At 37.4% G+C, this 15,018-nt stretch overlaps 1 non-coding gene across 1 annotated transcript; it reads left to right on the plus strand.

Moving 5' to 3' along the window:
• The first annotated feature begins 596 nt into the window (after positions 1-596).
• LOC148548495 (small nucleolar RNA R71) lies at positions 597-704 on the plus strand. Its single transcript, XR_015898251.1, has one exon. It is a non-coding gene; the product is annotated as a small nucleolar RNA R71 (small nucleolar RNA).
• Positions 705-15,018: the final 14,314 nt, after the last annotated feature.

Consider the following 15,018-nt stretch of genomic DNA (forward strand, 5'->3'; position numbering starts at 1 on the left):
AATAGATCAGAGACTATGTTTGCCAAGCTAGATGGGGTCTGCTCATAACTCTCTGTCTTTTGCTGAGTGGATGATGGAAAAGGCTTGCTATTGCTAAACCTGTTTCTTCCACCATTATTAAAGCCTTGTTGAGGCTTTTGTTGATCCTTCCATGAGAGATTTGGGTGATTTCTCCATGAGGGATTATAGGTGTTTCCATAGGGTTCACCCATGTAATTCACCTCTGCTATTGCAGGGTTCTCAGGATCATAAGCTTCTTCCTCAGAAGATGCCTCTTGAGTACTGTTGGATGCAGTTTGCATTCCATTCAGACTCTGAGAAATCATATTGACTTGCTGAGTCAATATTTTGTTCTGAGCCAATATGGCATTCAGAGTATCAATTTCAAGAACTCTCTTCTTCTGAGGCGTCCCATTACTTACATGATTCCTCTCAGAAGTGTACATGAACTGGTTATTAGCAACCATGTCAATGAGTTCTTGAGCTTCTGCAGGCATTTTCTTTAGGTAAATGGATCCACCTGCAGAATGGTCCAATGACATCTTTGATAGTTCAGATAGACCATCATAGAATATATCCAGAATGGTCCATTCTGAAAGCATGTCAAAAGGACACTTTTTGGTCAGTTGCTTATATCTCTCCCAAACTTCATAGAGGGATTCACCTTCTTTCTGTCTGAAGGTTTGAACATCCACTCTAAGCTTACTAAGCTTTTGAGGAGGAAAGAACTTGGCTAAGAAAGCCGTGACCAGCTTATCCCAAGAGTTCAGGCTATCTTTAGGTTGAGAGTCCAACCATACTCTAGCTCTATCTCTTACAGCAAACAGGAAAAGCATAAGCCTGTAGACCTCGGGATCAACCCCATTCGTCTTAACAGTATCACAAATCTGCAAGAATTCAGTCAAGAACTGAAAAGGATCTTTAGATGGAAGTCCATGAAACTTGCAGTTCTGTTGCATCAGAGAAACTAATTGAGGTTTAAGCTCAAAATTGTTTACTCCAATGGCAAGGATTGAGATGCTTCTTCCATGTAAATTGGAATTAGGTGCAGTGAAGTCACCAAGCATCCTCCTTGCATTGTTATTATTTTCGGCCATATCTTCTTCTTTTTCGAAAATTTCTGTTAGATTTTCTCCGGAGAGTTCTGCTTTAGCTTCCCTTAGCTTTCTCTTCAGAGTCCTTTTAGGTTCAGGATCAGCTTCAACAAGAATGTTCTTATCAGTGTTCCTGCTCATATGAAAAAGAAGAAGAAAGCAGAAAAGAAAATATGAAATCCTCTATGTCACAGTATAGAGATTCCTTTATGTGAGTAGAAGAAAGTAAGAATAGAAGAAGGAAAATATGAGAATCCAAACACAGGGGTGAGGATAGAAGTGTTAATGGATGAATAAATAAATAGAAAGAGATTAGAGATGAGAAAAGAATTCGAAAATTTAACAAAATAAAATAAAAATATTTTAAATTTAAATTTAAAATTCGAAAATTAAAATTGAAATTAAATTAAATTAAAATTAAAACAATTAGTTAATTAAAACGAAATTTTGAAAAAGAGGGAAGGGATTTTCGAAAATTAAAGGTAGAGAGTTAGTTGGGCAGTTTTGAAAAAGATATGATTGATTAAAAGAGATTTGAAATTTGTTTTTGAAAAAGATATGATTGAAACAAAAAAATAAGATTGATTGAAAAAGATTTGAAAATTAATTTTAAAAAGATAAGAGGTTAGGGGAGAAGTTAGAAAGAATTTTGAAATTGATTTTGAAAAAGATATGATTGAATTTGAAAAAGATATGATAAGGAATTGAAAAGATTTAATTTTGAAAACTAAAGTTGATTACTTGACTAACAAGAAACAAAAAAAATATGATTCTAGAGTTTAAAGATTGAACCTTTCTTACTAGGCAAGTAACAAACTTAATATATTTTTTTTTGAATCAATCACATTAATTGTTAGTAAAGATTTGAAATTATGAAACAAAATAAGAAAAAGATTTTTGAAAATCATTTTGGATTTTTTGAAAATTATGAAAATGAAAAAAATTTGATTTTTGAAAAGGATTTGAAAAAGATAGAATTTTTAAATTGAAAATTTGATTTGACTCATAAGAAACAACTAGATTTTAAAAATTTTTGAAAAAGTCAACTCAAATTTTTGAATTTTATGAGTGAAAAAGGAAAAGATATTTTTTATTTTTGAATTTTTAATGATGAGAGAGAGAAAAACATAAAATTGACACAAAACATAAAAATTATGAATCAAAACAACTAATGCATGCAAGAACACTATGAATGTTAAGATGAACACCAAGAACACTTTGAAGATCAAAATGAACATCAAGACTTATTTTTGAAAATTTTCAAGAAAAGAAAAACATGCAAGACACCAAACTTAGAAATTTTCAAACTTTAGACACTAACAAATTGAAAATGCATATGAAAAACAAGTAAAGACACAAAACAAGAAAATAAGAGGATCAAACAAGAAGACTGGCCAGGAACAACTTGAAGATCATGAAGAACATATGATAAATTTTTGAAAATTCTTGAGAAAAACAAACACATGCAAGACACTAAACTTAAAAATTGACTCTAGACTCAAACAAGAAACACAAAAATATTTTTGATTTTATGATTTTATAATTTTTTTTGTATTTTTTTCGAAAATTAATTGGGAAAAACGAAAAAAGGAAAAAGAAAATTTTTTTTTGTATATTTTTTTTTCGAAAATAAGAAGTAAAAAAAAAGCTTAAAAATAAAATAAAATAAAATTACTTAATCTGAGCAACAAGATGAACCGTCAGTTGTCCAAACTCGAACAATCTCCGGCAACGGTGCCAAAAAATTGGTGTGCGAAGTCGTGATCATTCCTTCCTTGGTAACGGCGCTAAAAACTCAATACGCACGTTCATGTTCTTAATTCTGTTTCACAACTTTATACAACTAACCAGCAAGTGCACTGGGTCGTCCAAGTAACAAACCTTACGTGAGTAAGGGTCGATCCTACGGAGATTGTCAGCTTGAAGCAAGCTATGGTCACCTTGTAAATCTCAGTCAGGTGGATTCAACTGATTTTATGAATTGATAAGTAAAAGATAAATAAAATATAAAATAGGATAGTGGTACTTATGTAATTCATTGGTGAGAATTTCAGATAAGCGTATAGAGATGCTTTTGTCCCTCTGAACCTCTACTTTCCTGCTGTCTTCATCCAATCCTTCCTACTCCTTTCCATGGCAAGCTGTATGTTAGGCATCACCGTTGTCAATGGCCACCTGTCCTCTCAGTGAAAATGGTCCAATGCGCTGTCACTGCATGGCTAATCATCTATCGGTTCTCGATCATACTGGAATAGGATCCATTGATCCTTTTGCGTCTGTCACTACGCCCAGGACTCGCGAGTTTGAAGCTCGTCACAGTCATTCAATCCCTGAATCCTACTCGGAATACCACAGACAAGGTTTAGACTTTCTGGATTCTCAAGAATGACCGTCCATGGGTTCTAACTTATACCACGAAGACACTAATAATTCGGACTCGGTCCCCTGTATTAGATATCCAAGAGATATCCATTCAATCTAAGGTAGAATGGAAGTGGTTGTCAGGCACGCGTTCATAAGTTGAGAATGATAATGACTGTCACGATCATCACATCCATCATATTGAAGTGCGAATGAATATCTTAGAAGCGGAATAAGTTGAATTGAATAGAAAAACAGTAGTACTTTGCATTAATCTTTGAGGAACAGCAGAGCTCCACACCTTAATCTATGGTGTGTAGAAACTCTACCAATGAAATTACACAAGTGATAAATGTTCAGGCATGGCCGAATGGCCAGCCCTCACAAAAGTCTAAGATAGCATAAAACTAATCAAAGATGATCCAAAAATAGTAAAAAGTCCTATTTATACTAGACTAGTTACTAGGGTTTACAAAAATGAGTAAATGATACAGAAATCCACTTCCGGAGCTCACTTGGTGTGTGTTTGGGCTGAGGATTGAGCTTTACACTGTAGAGGTCTTTCTTGGAGTTGAACGCCAGTTTGTAACCTGTTTCTAGTGTTTAACTCCACTTTGCAACCTGTTTCTGGCGTTTGACTCCAGAATGCAGCATGGGACTGGCGTTCAACGCCAGTTTATGTCATCTATCCTTAATCAAAGTATGGACTATTATATATTTCTGGAAAGCCTTGGATGTCTACTTTCCAACGCAATTGAGAGCGCACCATTTGGAGTTTTGTAGCTCCAGAAAATCCACTTTGAGTGCAGGGAGGTTAGAATCCAACAGCATCTGCAGTCCTTCTTCAACCTCTAAATCTGATTTTTGCTCAGGTCCCTCAATTTTAGCCAGAAAATACCTGAAATTATAGAAAAACACACAAACTCATAGTAAAGTCCAGAAATGTGATTTTTATTTAAAAACTAATAAAAATATACTAAAAACTAACTAAATCATACTGAAAACTATGTAAAAACAATGCCAAAAAGCGTATAAATTATCCGCTCATCACTTATACCACGAGGATTCTAATCTCAAGGAATTGAATGCTCTGTTATCAGGAGAGGCAGTCAAACTCGTGAACCAGGTGTCCAAGAGATATACATTCAATCTAAGGTAGAACGGAGGTGGTTGTCAGGCACGCGTTCATAGGGTGGAAATGGTGATAAGTGTCATGGATCATCACATTCACCATGTTAAAGTGTGAATGAATATCTTAGAATAGAAACAAGCATGATTGAATGAGAAACAGTAGTAATTGTATTAATCCATCGAGACACAGCAGAGCACCTCACCCCCAACCATGGAGTTTAGAGACTCAAGCCATAGAAGATAAAAAATTCAGATGTGAAATGTCATAAGGTACATAGTAAGTCTCTAAACGTAGTTTTTATACTAAACTAGTGACCTAGGTTTACAGAAAATGAGTAAACTAAGATAGATAGTGCAGAAATCCACTTCCTGGGCCCACTTGGTGTGTGCTTGGGCTGAGCATTAAGCTTTACACGTGTAGAGGCTTCTCTTGGAGTCAAACGCCAGGTTGCAGCCTATTTGTGGCGTTTAACTCTGGTTTGTAACCTGTTTCTGGCGTTTAACTTCATAATAGGGCAGGAAGTTGGAGTTTAAACGACAGTTTCTGTCATCAAAACTTGGACAAAGTATGGACTATTATATATTGCTGAAAAGCTCTGGATGTCTACTTTCCAACGCAATTGAGAGCGTGCCAATTGAGTTTCCATAGCTCCATAAAATCGATTTCGAGTGCAGGGAGGTCAGAATCCAACAGCATCTACAGTCCTTTTTCAGCCTCTGAATCAGATTTTTGCTCAGGTCCCTCAATTTCAGCCAGAAAATACCTGAAATCATAGAAAAATATACAAACTCATAGTAAAGTCCAGAAATGTGATTTTTGCATAAAAACTAATAAAAATATACTAAAAAGTAGCTAAATCCTACTAAAAACTATATGAAAATACCCCCAAAAAGCGTATAAAATATCCGCTCATCACAAGACCAAACTTAAACTGTTGCTTGTCCTCAAGCAACTAGATAAATAAAACAGGATAGAAAGAAAATCAAGAGGCAATAACATCTCAGAGTTTTATATGAAGCTCAAATTCTCATTAGATGGCGAGACTAGTAGCTTTTTGCTTCTGAACAGTTTTGGCACCTCAATTTATCCTTTGAAGTTCAGCGTGATTGGAATCAATAGAAATTCAGAATTCAGATAGTGTTATTGATTCTCCTAGTTTAGTATGTTGATTCTTGAACACAGCTACTTTATGAGTCTTGGCCGTGGCCCTAAGTACTTTGTTTTTCAGTATTACCACCGGATACATAAATGCCACAGACACATAACAGGGTGAACCTTTTCAGATTGTGACTTAGCTTTGCTAAAGTCCCCAGTTAAAGGTGTCCAGAGTTCTTAAGCACAGTCTTTTTGCTTTGGACCACGACTTTAACCGCTCAGTCTCAAGTTTTTCACTTGACACTTTCACGCCACAAGCACATGGTTAGGGACAGCTTAGTTTAGCTGCTTAGGCCAGGATTTTATTCCTTTAGGCCCTCCTATCCATTAATGCTCAAAGCCTTGGATCCTTTGTACCCTTGCCTTTTGGTTTAAAGGGCTATTGGCTTTTTTTTGTATTCACTGCTTTTTCTTGCTTCAAGAATCAATTTTATGATTTTTCAGATTATCAATAACATTTCTCCCTTTTCATTATTCTTTCAAGAGCCAACAAATTTAACATTCATAAACTTCACTATCAAAAATTATGCACTGTTCAAGCATTCATTCAGAAGACAAAAAGTATTGCCACCACATATAAATAATGTGAATTTTTCTTATTAAGAACTCGAAAATAAAACTGCCTCCTTATTCTAAAAAATCTGCTATTTTATTCATGTTTAATGATGATGAGAAAAATAAATTATAGCTTACTTGGAGATAATAAAAAAATTAAAAATAAAAATAAAGATACTAATTACTATTATTGATGTGACTCCTAAGGTAGATCTCTAATAGCAAAAGTTATCACAGAGTTAAGATTAAGACTCAACAACCTTTATTTTGGGAGATGGATGCTCCTTCAATCTGTGGGGTGTCTGGCCCTTCAAGAGACATCTTCTGGCACTTCAGCTCCTGTAGCTCACGCCCTTGCTTCTCTTGTTCCTTCAGTAGTTTGCAGAGCATGCTATTTTAAACTTGCTGTTCTTCTTTCAGTTGATCCATAGCTTCTTGCAGCTTGGTGACAGATGCTTCTAGGCGGGTCCAGTAGTCAATCTGAGGGATTTCTGGGAGGAACTCCTGTGCTCTCCTTTTGATTGATTATTTTGCACTTGTTGTCCTTCCATTAACTTTTTGGTGATTGGGTGCTCGACTAAGATATACTCATCCACTCCCATCTTCACCCCAGCATCTTTACATAGCAGAAAAATTAAGCTTGGGTAAGCCAATTTAGCGTCAGTGGAGTTCTTGTTTGCAATAGTGTAAAGCTCGCAAGAAATCAGATGATGAATCTCCACTTTGTTTCCCAGCATAATGCAGTGGATCATCACTGCTCTTTTCACAGTGACTTCAGAGCGGTTGCTGGTGGGCAGTATAGAACGCCCAATGAAGTCCAGCCAGCCCCTAGCAACTGGTTTGAGATCTCTTCTCTTGAGTTGATTCGGGACACCTTTTGTGTTGGTTATCCACTTGGTTCCAAGGATGCATATGTCCTCTAGAACTTGGTCCAAGCGCTTATCAAATCTCACCATTCTCCTATTAAAGGATTCTGGATCATCTTGTAGTTGAGGCAGCTTGAAGACCTCTCTTATTTTGTCCAGATGGAAGTAAATAATCTTTCCTCTGACCATGGTTCGAAAGGTGTTGAAGGCGGTTCCAGTCATTCTCTGCTTATCTGTTTGCCACAAATTTGAGTAGAATTCCTGAACCATATTTCTACCCACCTTTGTCTCAGGATTAGCTAGAATTTCCCAGCCCCTGTTTCAAATCTGCTCTTGGATCTCCGGATATTCGTCTTCTTTCAGATCGAATTTAACTTCCGGAATCACCGACCTTAGACCCATTATTTTGTGGTAATGGTCTTCCTGTTCTTTGGTTAAGAACCTCTCCTGATTCCAAAGTGGTTTTGGAGTGTTCTCTTTCTTGCCTCTTGAGGTGGTTTATTTTCCCTTAGGAGCCATGATCTTAGTGAAGCTTAGCTCAGTGATCACGAAAAACACACCAAACTTAGAGGTTTGCTTGTCCTCAAGCAAAAGAAAGGAAAGGAGAGGAATAGAAGGAGAGTTAAATTCAAATTATGGAGGAGAGGGGAAGGCCGAATGGGGATTTATAAGGGAGGGGTAGGTTCAAAAATTTTGAAAAAGATATGATAGAAGATATGATTTGTAAAAGATAAATATGATATGAAAAAGATGAACTTTTAAAATTGAAAAGATATGATAGATTTGAAAAAGATAAATCTAAATTTGAAAAGATAATAGGATGAGTTGAAAAGATATGAGAAGAAATTAAAAAGATAGATGAGTTTTGAAAAAAAGATTTGAAAATAAATTGAAGAAGATTTGAGAAAGATTTTTAGGATTAAAGAAAAATTTAATTTTTTATTTGTTTTATTTTTTTGAAATTGAAATTGAAAGATGATAATTTGTAACATGTTTATGCAAGAAATTTGGATGGAACCATGAAAATTTGAAAAAAATTTGAGTTGGAAACAAAACTTCCTCCCCTCCACATTTCTGGCGTTAAACACCCAAAAAGGCATCCATTCTGGCGTTTAACGCCCATTTGCTGCTTCTTTTGGGCGTTTAATGCCCAGCCAGGTACCCTGGCTAGCGTTAAATGCCAGAAAGCCTTTATCACTGGGCATTTTTCTAAACGCCCAGGATGCTGCAATTATGGCGTTAAACGCCCAGAATGGTGCCCATTCTGAATAACAAATAATTATTATTTGAATAACAAATAAACCTTGCTAATGGCTGGGTTGCCTCCCAGCAAGCGCTTCTGTATTGTCTTTAGCTGGACCTTAATGAGCTTTTAATCTAGTCTCAGCTTTGAGCATTCTTGCTCAACATTGCCTTCAAGATAATGCTTGACTCTCTGTCCATTAACAATGAACTTCTTATTAGAATCAATGTCTTGAAGCTCCACATAGCCATATGGTGACACACTTGTAATCACATATGGTCCCCACCACCGGGATTTCAGTTTCCCGGGAAATAATCTGAGCCTAGAGTTAAACAGCAGAACTTTTTGTCCTGGTTCAAAGACTCTGGATGACAGTTTCTTATCATGCCTCCTTTTTGCTTTCTCCTTGTAAATTTTTTGCATTTTCTAAAGCATTAAGTCTGAATTCCTCTAGCTCATTTAACTAGAGTAATCTTTTCTCTCCAGCTAACTTAGCATCCAGGTTTAGGAATCTGGTTGCCCAGTAGGCCTTATGCTCCAGTTCCACGGGCAGATGACAGGCCTTGCCATACACAAGCTGGTATGGAGAGGTTCATATTGGAGTCTTGAATGCTGTTTTGTATGCCCACAGAGCATCATCCAAGCTTTTTGCCCAATCCCTTCTACGGGCAATTACAGTCCGTTCCAAGATTCTTTTTAGTTCTCTATTAGAGACTTCAGCTTGCCCATTTGTCTGTGGATGATATGGAGTTGCTACTTTGTGGCTAATTCCATATCGGACCATAGCAGAATAAAGCTGTTTATTGCAGAAATGAGTGCCTCCATCACTGATTAGTACTCTAGGGACACCAAACCTGCTGAATATATATTTTTGGAGGAATTTCAGTACTGTCTTAGTATCATTAGTGGGTGTTGTAATTGCCTCTACCCATTTGGATACATAGTCTACTGCCACCTGAATATACGTGTTTGAGTATGATGGTGGGAAAGGCCCCATGAAGTCAATACCCCATACATCAAACAACTCAATCTCTAAGATCCCTTGTTGAGGTATGGCGTAACCATGAGGCAGATTACCAGCTCTCTGGCAATTATCACAGTTACGTACAAACTCTCGGGAGTCTCTATAGAGTGTAGGCCAGTAGAAGCCACATTGGAGAACCTTGGTGGCTGTTCGCTCACCTCCGAAATGGCCTCCATATTGTGATCCATGGCAATGCCATAAGATCTTCTGTGCCTCTTCCTTGGGCACACATCTACGAATTATTCCATCTGCACATCTCTTAAAGAGATAAGGTTCATCCCATAAGTAGTACTTTGCATCAGAAATCAATTTCTTTATTTGCTGCAAATTGTACTCTTTGGGTATGAATCTTACAGCTTTATAGTTTGCAATGTCTGCAAACCATGGTGTTTTCTGAATAGCAAATAATTGCTCATCCGGAAAGGTTTCAGAGATCTCAATAGAGGGGGGGGACGCCCCTTCTACTGGTTCTATCCGGGACAGATGATCAGCCACTTAGTTTTCTGTCCCTTTTCTGTTTCTTATTTCTATATCAAACTCTTGCAGAAGCAACACCCATCTTATGAGCCCGAGTTTTGAATCCTGCATTGTAAGTAGATATTTAAGAGCAGTATGGTCAGTGTACACAATCACTTTTGATCATACTAAGTATGATCTAAACTTGTCAATGGCATAAACCACTGCAAGCAGCTCTTTTTCTGTAGTTGTGTATTTTTTCTGTGCATTATTTAAAACACGGCTAGCATAATAAATGACATGCAGAAGCTTGTTATGCTTCTGTCCCAATACTGCACCAATGGCATGGTCACTGGCATCACACATTAGTTCGAATGGTAATGTCCAGTCTGGTGCAGAAATAACTGGTGCTGTGACCAGCATACCTTCCAGAGTTTCAAACGCCTGCAGACACTCTGTGTCAAACACAAAGGGCGTGTCAGCAGCGAGCAGATTGCTCAGAGGTTTTGCAATTTTTGAGAAATCCTTTATAAATCTCCTATAGAATCCTGCATGCCCCAGAAAGCTTCTGATTGTCTTAACATTGGCAGGTGGTGGTAATTTTTCAATTACCTCTACTTTAGCTTGATCCACCTCTATTCCCTTGTTTAAAATTTTATGCCCAAGGATAATTCCTTCAGTCACCATAAAGTGACATTTTTCCCAGTTTAAAACTAGGTTGGTCTCTTGGCATCTTTTCAGAACAAGTGCTAAATGGTTAAGGCAGGAGCTGAATGAGTCTCCAAATACTGAAAAGTCATCCATGAAGACTTCCAAAAATTTCTCTACCATATCAGTGAAGATAGAGAGCATACACCTCTGAAAGGTTGCAGGTGCATTGCACAGACCAAAAGGCATCCTTCTGTAGGCAAACACTCAAAAAGGACATGTGAATGCTGTTTTCTCTTGGTCCTGAGGATCTACTGCAATTTGGTTGTAACCTGAATAGCCATCCAAAAAGCAGTAATATTCATGACCTACTAGTCTCTCTAGCATCTGATCTATGAATGGTAAAGGAAAGTGATCCTTCCTAGTGGCTGTATTGAGCCTTCTGTAATCAATACACATACGCCACCCTGTAACTGTTCTTGTAGGAACCAGTTTATTCTTTTCATTATGAACCACTGTCATGCCTCCCTTCTTGGGGACAACTTGGACAGGGCTCACCCAGGGGCTATCAGAAATAGGATAAATAATCCCAGCCTCCAGTAACTTGGTGACCTCTTTCTGCACCACCTCCTTCATGGCTGGATTTAGCCGCCTCTGTGGTTGAACCACTGGCTTAGCATCGTCGTCCAATAGGATCTTGTGCATGCATCTTGCTGGGCTGATGCCCTTAAGATCACTTATGGACCACCCAAGAGCTGTTTTGTGTGTCCTTAGCACTTGAAGTAGTGCTTTCTCTTCCTGTGGATTTAAAGCAGAGCTTATGATCACTGGAAAAGTGTCACCTTCTCCCAAAAATGCATATTTCAGGGATGGTGGTAGTGGTTTGAGCTCGGGTTTAGGAGGTTTCTCCTCTTCCCGAGGAATTTTCAGAGGCTCTTTTATTTACTATGATTCCTCCAGATCAGGCTGAACATCTTTAAAGATGTCTTCTAGCTTTGATTCGAGACTCTCAGCCATGTTGATCTCCTCTACCAGGGAGTCAATAATATCAACACTCATGTAGTCTTTTGATGTGTATGGATGCTTCATTGCTTCAACAGCATTCAGCCTGAACTAATCCTCATTGACTCTCAAGGTCACTTCCCCTTTTTGGACATCAATGAGGGTTCGTCCAGTTGCTAGGAAAGGTCTTCCTAGAATGAGAGTTGCACTCTTGTGCTCCCCAATTTCCAGCACTACAAAGTCAGTGAGAAAGGCAAATGGCCCAACCTTGATAATCATGTCCTCAATTATGCCTGATGGATATTTAATGGAGCCATCAGCAAGTTGAAGACATATCCAGGTTGGTTTGACCTCTTTAGTCAAGCCAAGCTTTCTGATAGTGGATGTAGGGATTAGATTGATACTTGCCCCAAGGTCACATAGAGCTGTCTTGGTACAAGTACCCTCTAATGTGCATGGTATCATAAAGCTTTCGGAATCCTTAAGCTTTTCTGGTAAGCTTGTTAGAATGACTGCACTGGATTCTTCAGTGAGAAAAACTTTTTCTGTTTCTCTCCAATCATTCTTATGACTTAAGATCTCTTTCATGAACTTAGCATAAGAGGGTATTTGCTCAAGTGCCTCTGCAAATGGAATCTTTATTTCAAGAGTCCTGAGATAGTCTGCAAAGTGGGCAAATTGTTTATCTGGTTCCGCTTGGCGGAGTTTCTGAGGATAAGGCATTTTGGCTTTATATTCTTCAACCTTAGTTGCTGCAGGTTTATTTCCTACAGAGGTAGGTTGAGAGGCCTTCTTGAGGGAGTTATTATCAGCACTTGCAGGTGTCTGATCCCTCATTGGCATTTGAACGCCAGAACTGGACATGGATTGGGCATTTAACGCCAATTTTTTACCCTTTTCTGGTGTTTGAACGCCAAACTTATTCCTCTCTGGGATCTTACTGTTCTCAGAGGGATTTTGGGTAGCAGGTTGCTCATCCTCTGTCAGCTGTTCTTTTCTTGGCTTTCTACTACTTTGAGTTGAGGTATTTAACGTTTTTCCACTTCTTAATTGAACTGCTTGGCACTCCTCTGTTATCTGTTTTGATAATTGCTGTTTTGTCTAATTCAATTGTGATTCCATATCCTTGTTAGCATTTTTGGTTTCTTGTAGCATCTCCTTAAATTCTTCTAACTGCCTTGTTATAGAAGATAGTTGCTGATTGAGTTCAGCAACTTGTTCCTGAGGACTAAAGTCAATTGATACTGCCTTAGCTTTTTCTTTCATGGTGGACTCACTACTTATATACAGATGCTGATTTCTAGCAACTATATCAATAAGCTCCTGAGCCTCTTCAATAGTCTTTCTCATGTGTATTGTTCAACCAGCGGAGTGGTTTAGAGATATCTGAGCTTTTTCTGTAAGCCCATAGTAGAAGATGTCTAATTGCACCCACTTTGAAAATATTTCAGAGGGGCATTTCCTTAGCATCCTTCTGTACCTCTCCCAGGCGTTATAAAGGGATTCATCATCCTCTTGTTTAAAGTCTTGGATGTCCAGCCTTAGTTGTGTCATCCTTTTTGGAGGGAAATATTGATTCAGGAATTTGTCTGATAACTGTTTTCATGTTCTTATGCTTGCTGTAGGTTGGTTATTTAACCGCCTCTTGGCTTGATCTTTTACAGCAAATGGAAATAGTAATAATCTCTAGACATTCTGATCTACTTCCTTGTCACGTACTGTGTCAGCAATTTACAAGAACTGTGCCAGAAACTCAGTAGGTTCTTGCTGTGGAAGACCGAAATACTGGCAATTTTGCTGCACCATGATAATGAGCTGAGGATTTAGCTCAAAACTGCTTGCTCTGATGGAAGGTATACAGATGCTACTCCTATATGCAGCAGTAATGGGGTTAGCATATGACCCCAGAGTCCTTCTGGACTATTCATTTCCACTTTGGTCCATGATGGAAGAAAGGGAATTGAGGTGAATTGCAAATAAAATATATTTTTATTTTTATTTTATTTAATTAAAAGCAAACTGAATAAATAAAAAAATAAGATAAAATAAAATAATTAGAAATTAAAATGTAAATTTCGAAATTAAAGGAAAAGAAAAAACTAAATTCGGAAACTAAAATAATTACTTAATTAAGAAGATTTGAAAAACTTTGGACATGATTTTTGAAAAAGATTTTGAATTTTGAAATTTCAAAACTAAGATAAGATAGAATAAAAAAATTTAAAAATAAAATCTAAATTTTTAAATGAAATTTTCGAAAATTCAATTAAATAGAGAGAAAAGATATTTTTGATTTTAATGAGGAAATAGAAAAACAATAAATTGACACCAAACTTAAAATATGAAACTAAACTCAAACAGAAAAACTCAATTATTAGTTTATAAAAATTTTCGAAAAATTTTTGAAAAAGAAAATAAGGATTTTAAAATTTTAACCAAAAACAATAATAGAAGACGCAATTTTAGTGACTCTAAACTAAAGAGAAAAAATTTTTCCTAATCTAAGCAACAAAATAAACCGTCAGTTGTCCAAACTCGAACAATCCCCGGCAACGGCACCAAAAACTTGGTGCACGAATTGTAAATCACACTTTTCACAATTCGTACCACTAACCAGCAAGTGTACTGGGTCGTCCAAGTAATACCTTACGTGAGTAAGGGTCGATCCCACGGAGATTGTCAGCTTGAAGCAAGCTATGGTTATTTTGTAATTCTTAGTCAGGAAATTAATAATAAAAATGGTTGGGTTTATGAAGAGTAATTAACATAAAATAAATAATACTTGTTATGCAGTAATGGGGAACAGATTGAGGTTTTTGGAGATGCTCTGTCTTCTGAATCTCTACTTTCGTACTGTCTTCTTCTTCTTCACGCACGCAGGTTTCCTTCCATGGCAAGCTGTATGTTGGTGGATCACCGTTGTCAATGGCTACCAGCCGTCCTCTCAGTGAAAAGGGTCCATGTACATGGCTAATCTTCTGTCGGTTCTCCCTAATGTTGGAATAGGATCTATTGATCCTTTTGCACACTGTCACTGAGCCCAAAATTCATGAGATTGAAGCTCATTACAGTCATCCCTTCCTGGATCCTACTCAGAATACCACAGACAAGGTTTAGACTTTCCAGATCTTAGGAATGCTGGTGATTGGTTCTAGCTTATACCACGAGGATTCTGATCTCAAGGAATTGAATGCTCTGTTGTTAGGAGAGGCAGTCAAACTCGTGAACCAGGTGTCCAAGAGATATACATTCAATCTAAGGTAGAACGGAGGTGGTTGTCAGGAACGCGTTCATAGGGTGGGAATGGTGATGAGTGTCACGGATCATCACATTCACCATGTTAAAGTGCGAATAAATATCTTAGAATAGAAATAAGCGTGATTGAATGAGAAACAGTAGTAATTGTATTAATCCATCGAGACACAACAGAGCTCCTCACCCCCAACCATGGAGTTTAGAGAATCATGCCGTAAAAGATACAA

This window comes from Arachis ipaensis, chromosome B8 (genome assembly GCF_059453495.1).
Source record: "Arachis ipaensis isolate K30076 ecotype BB chromosome B8, ASM5945349v1, whole genome shotgun sequence".
In the NCBI taxonomy this organism is placed as follows: domain Eukaryota; kingdom Viridiplantae; phylum Streptophyta; class Magnoliopsida; order Fabales; family Fabaceae; genus Arachis; species Arachis ipaensis.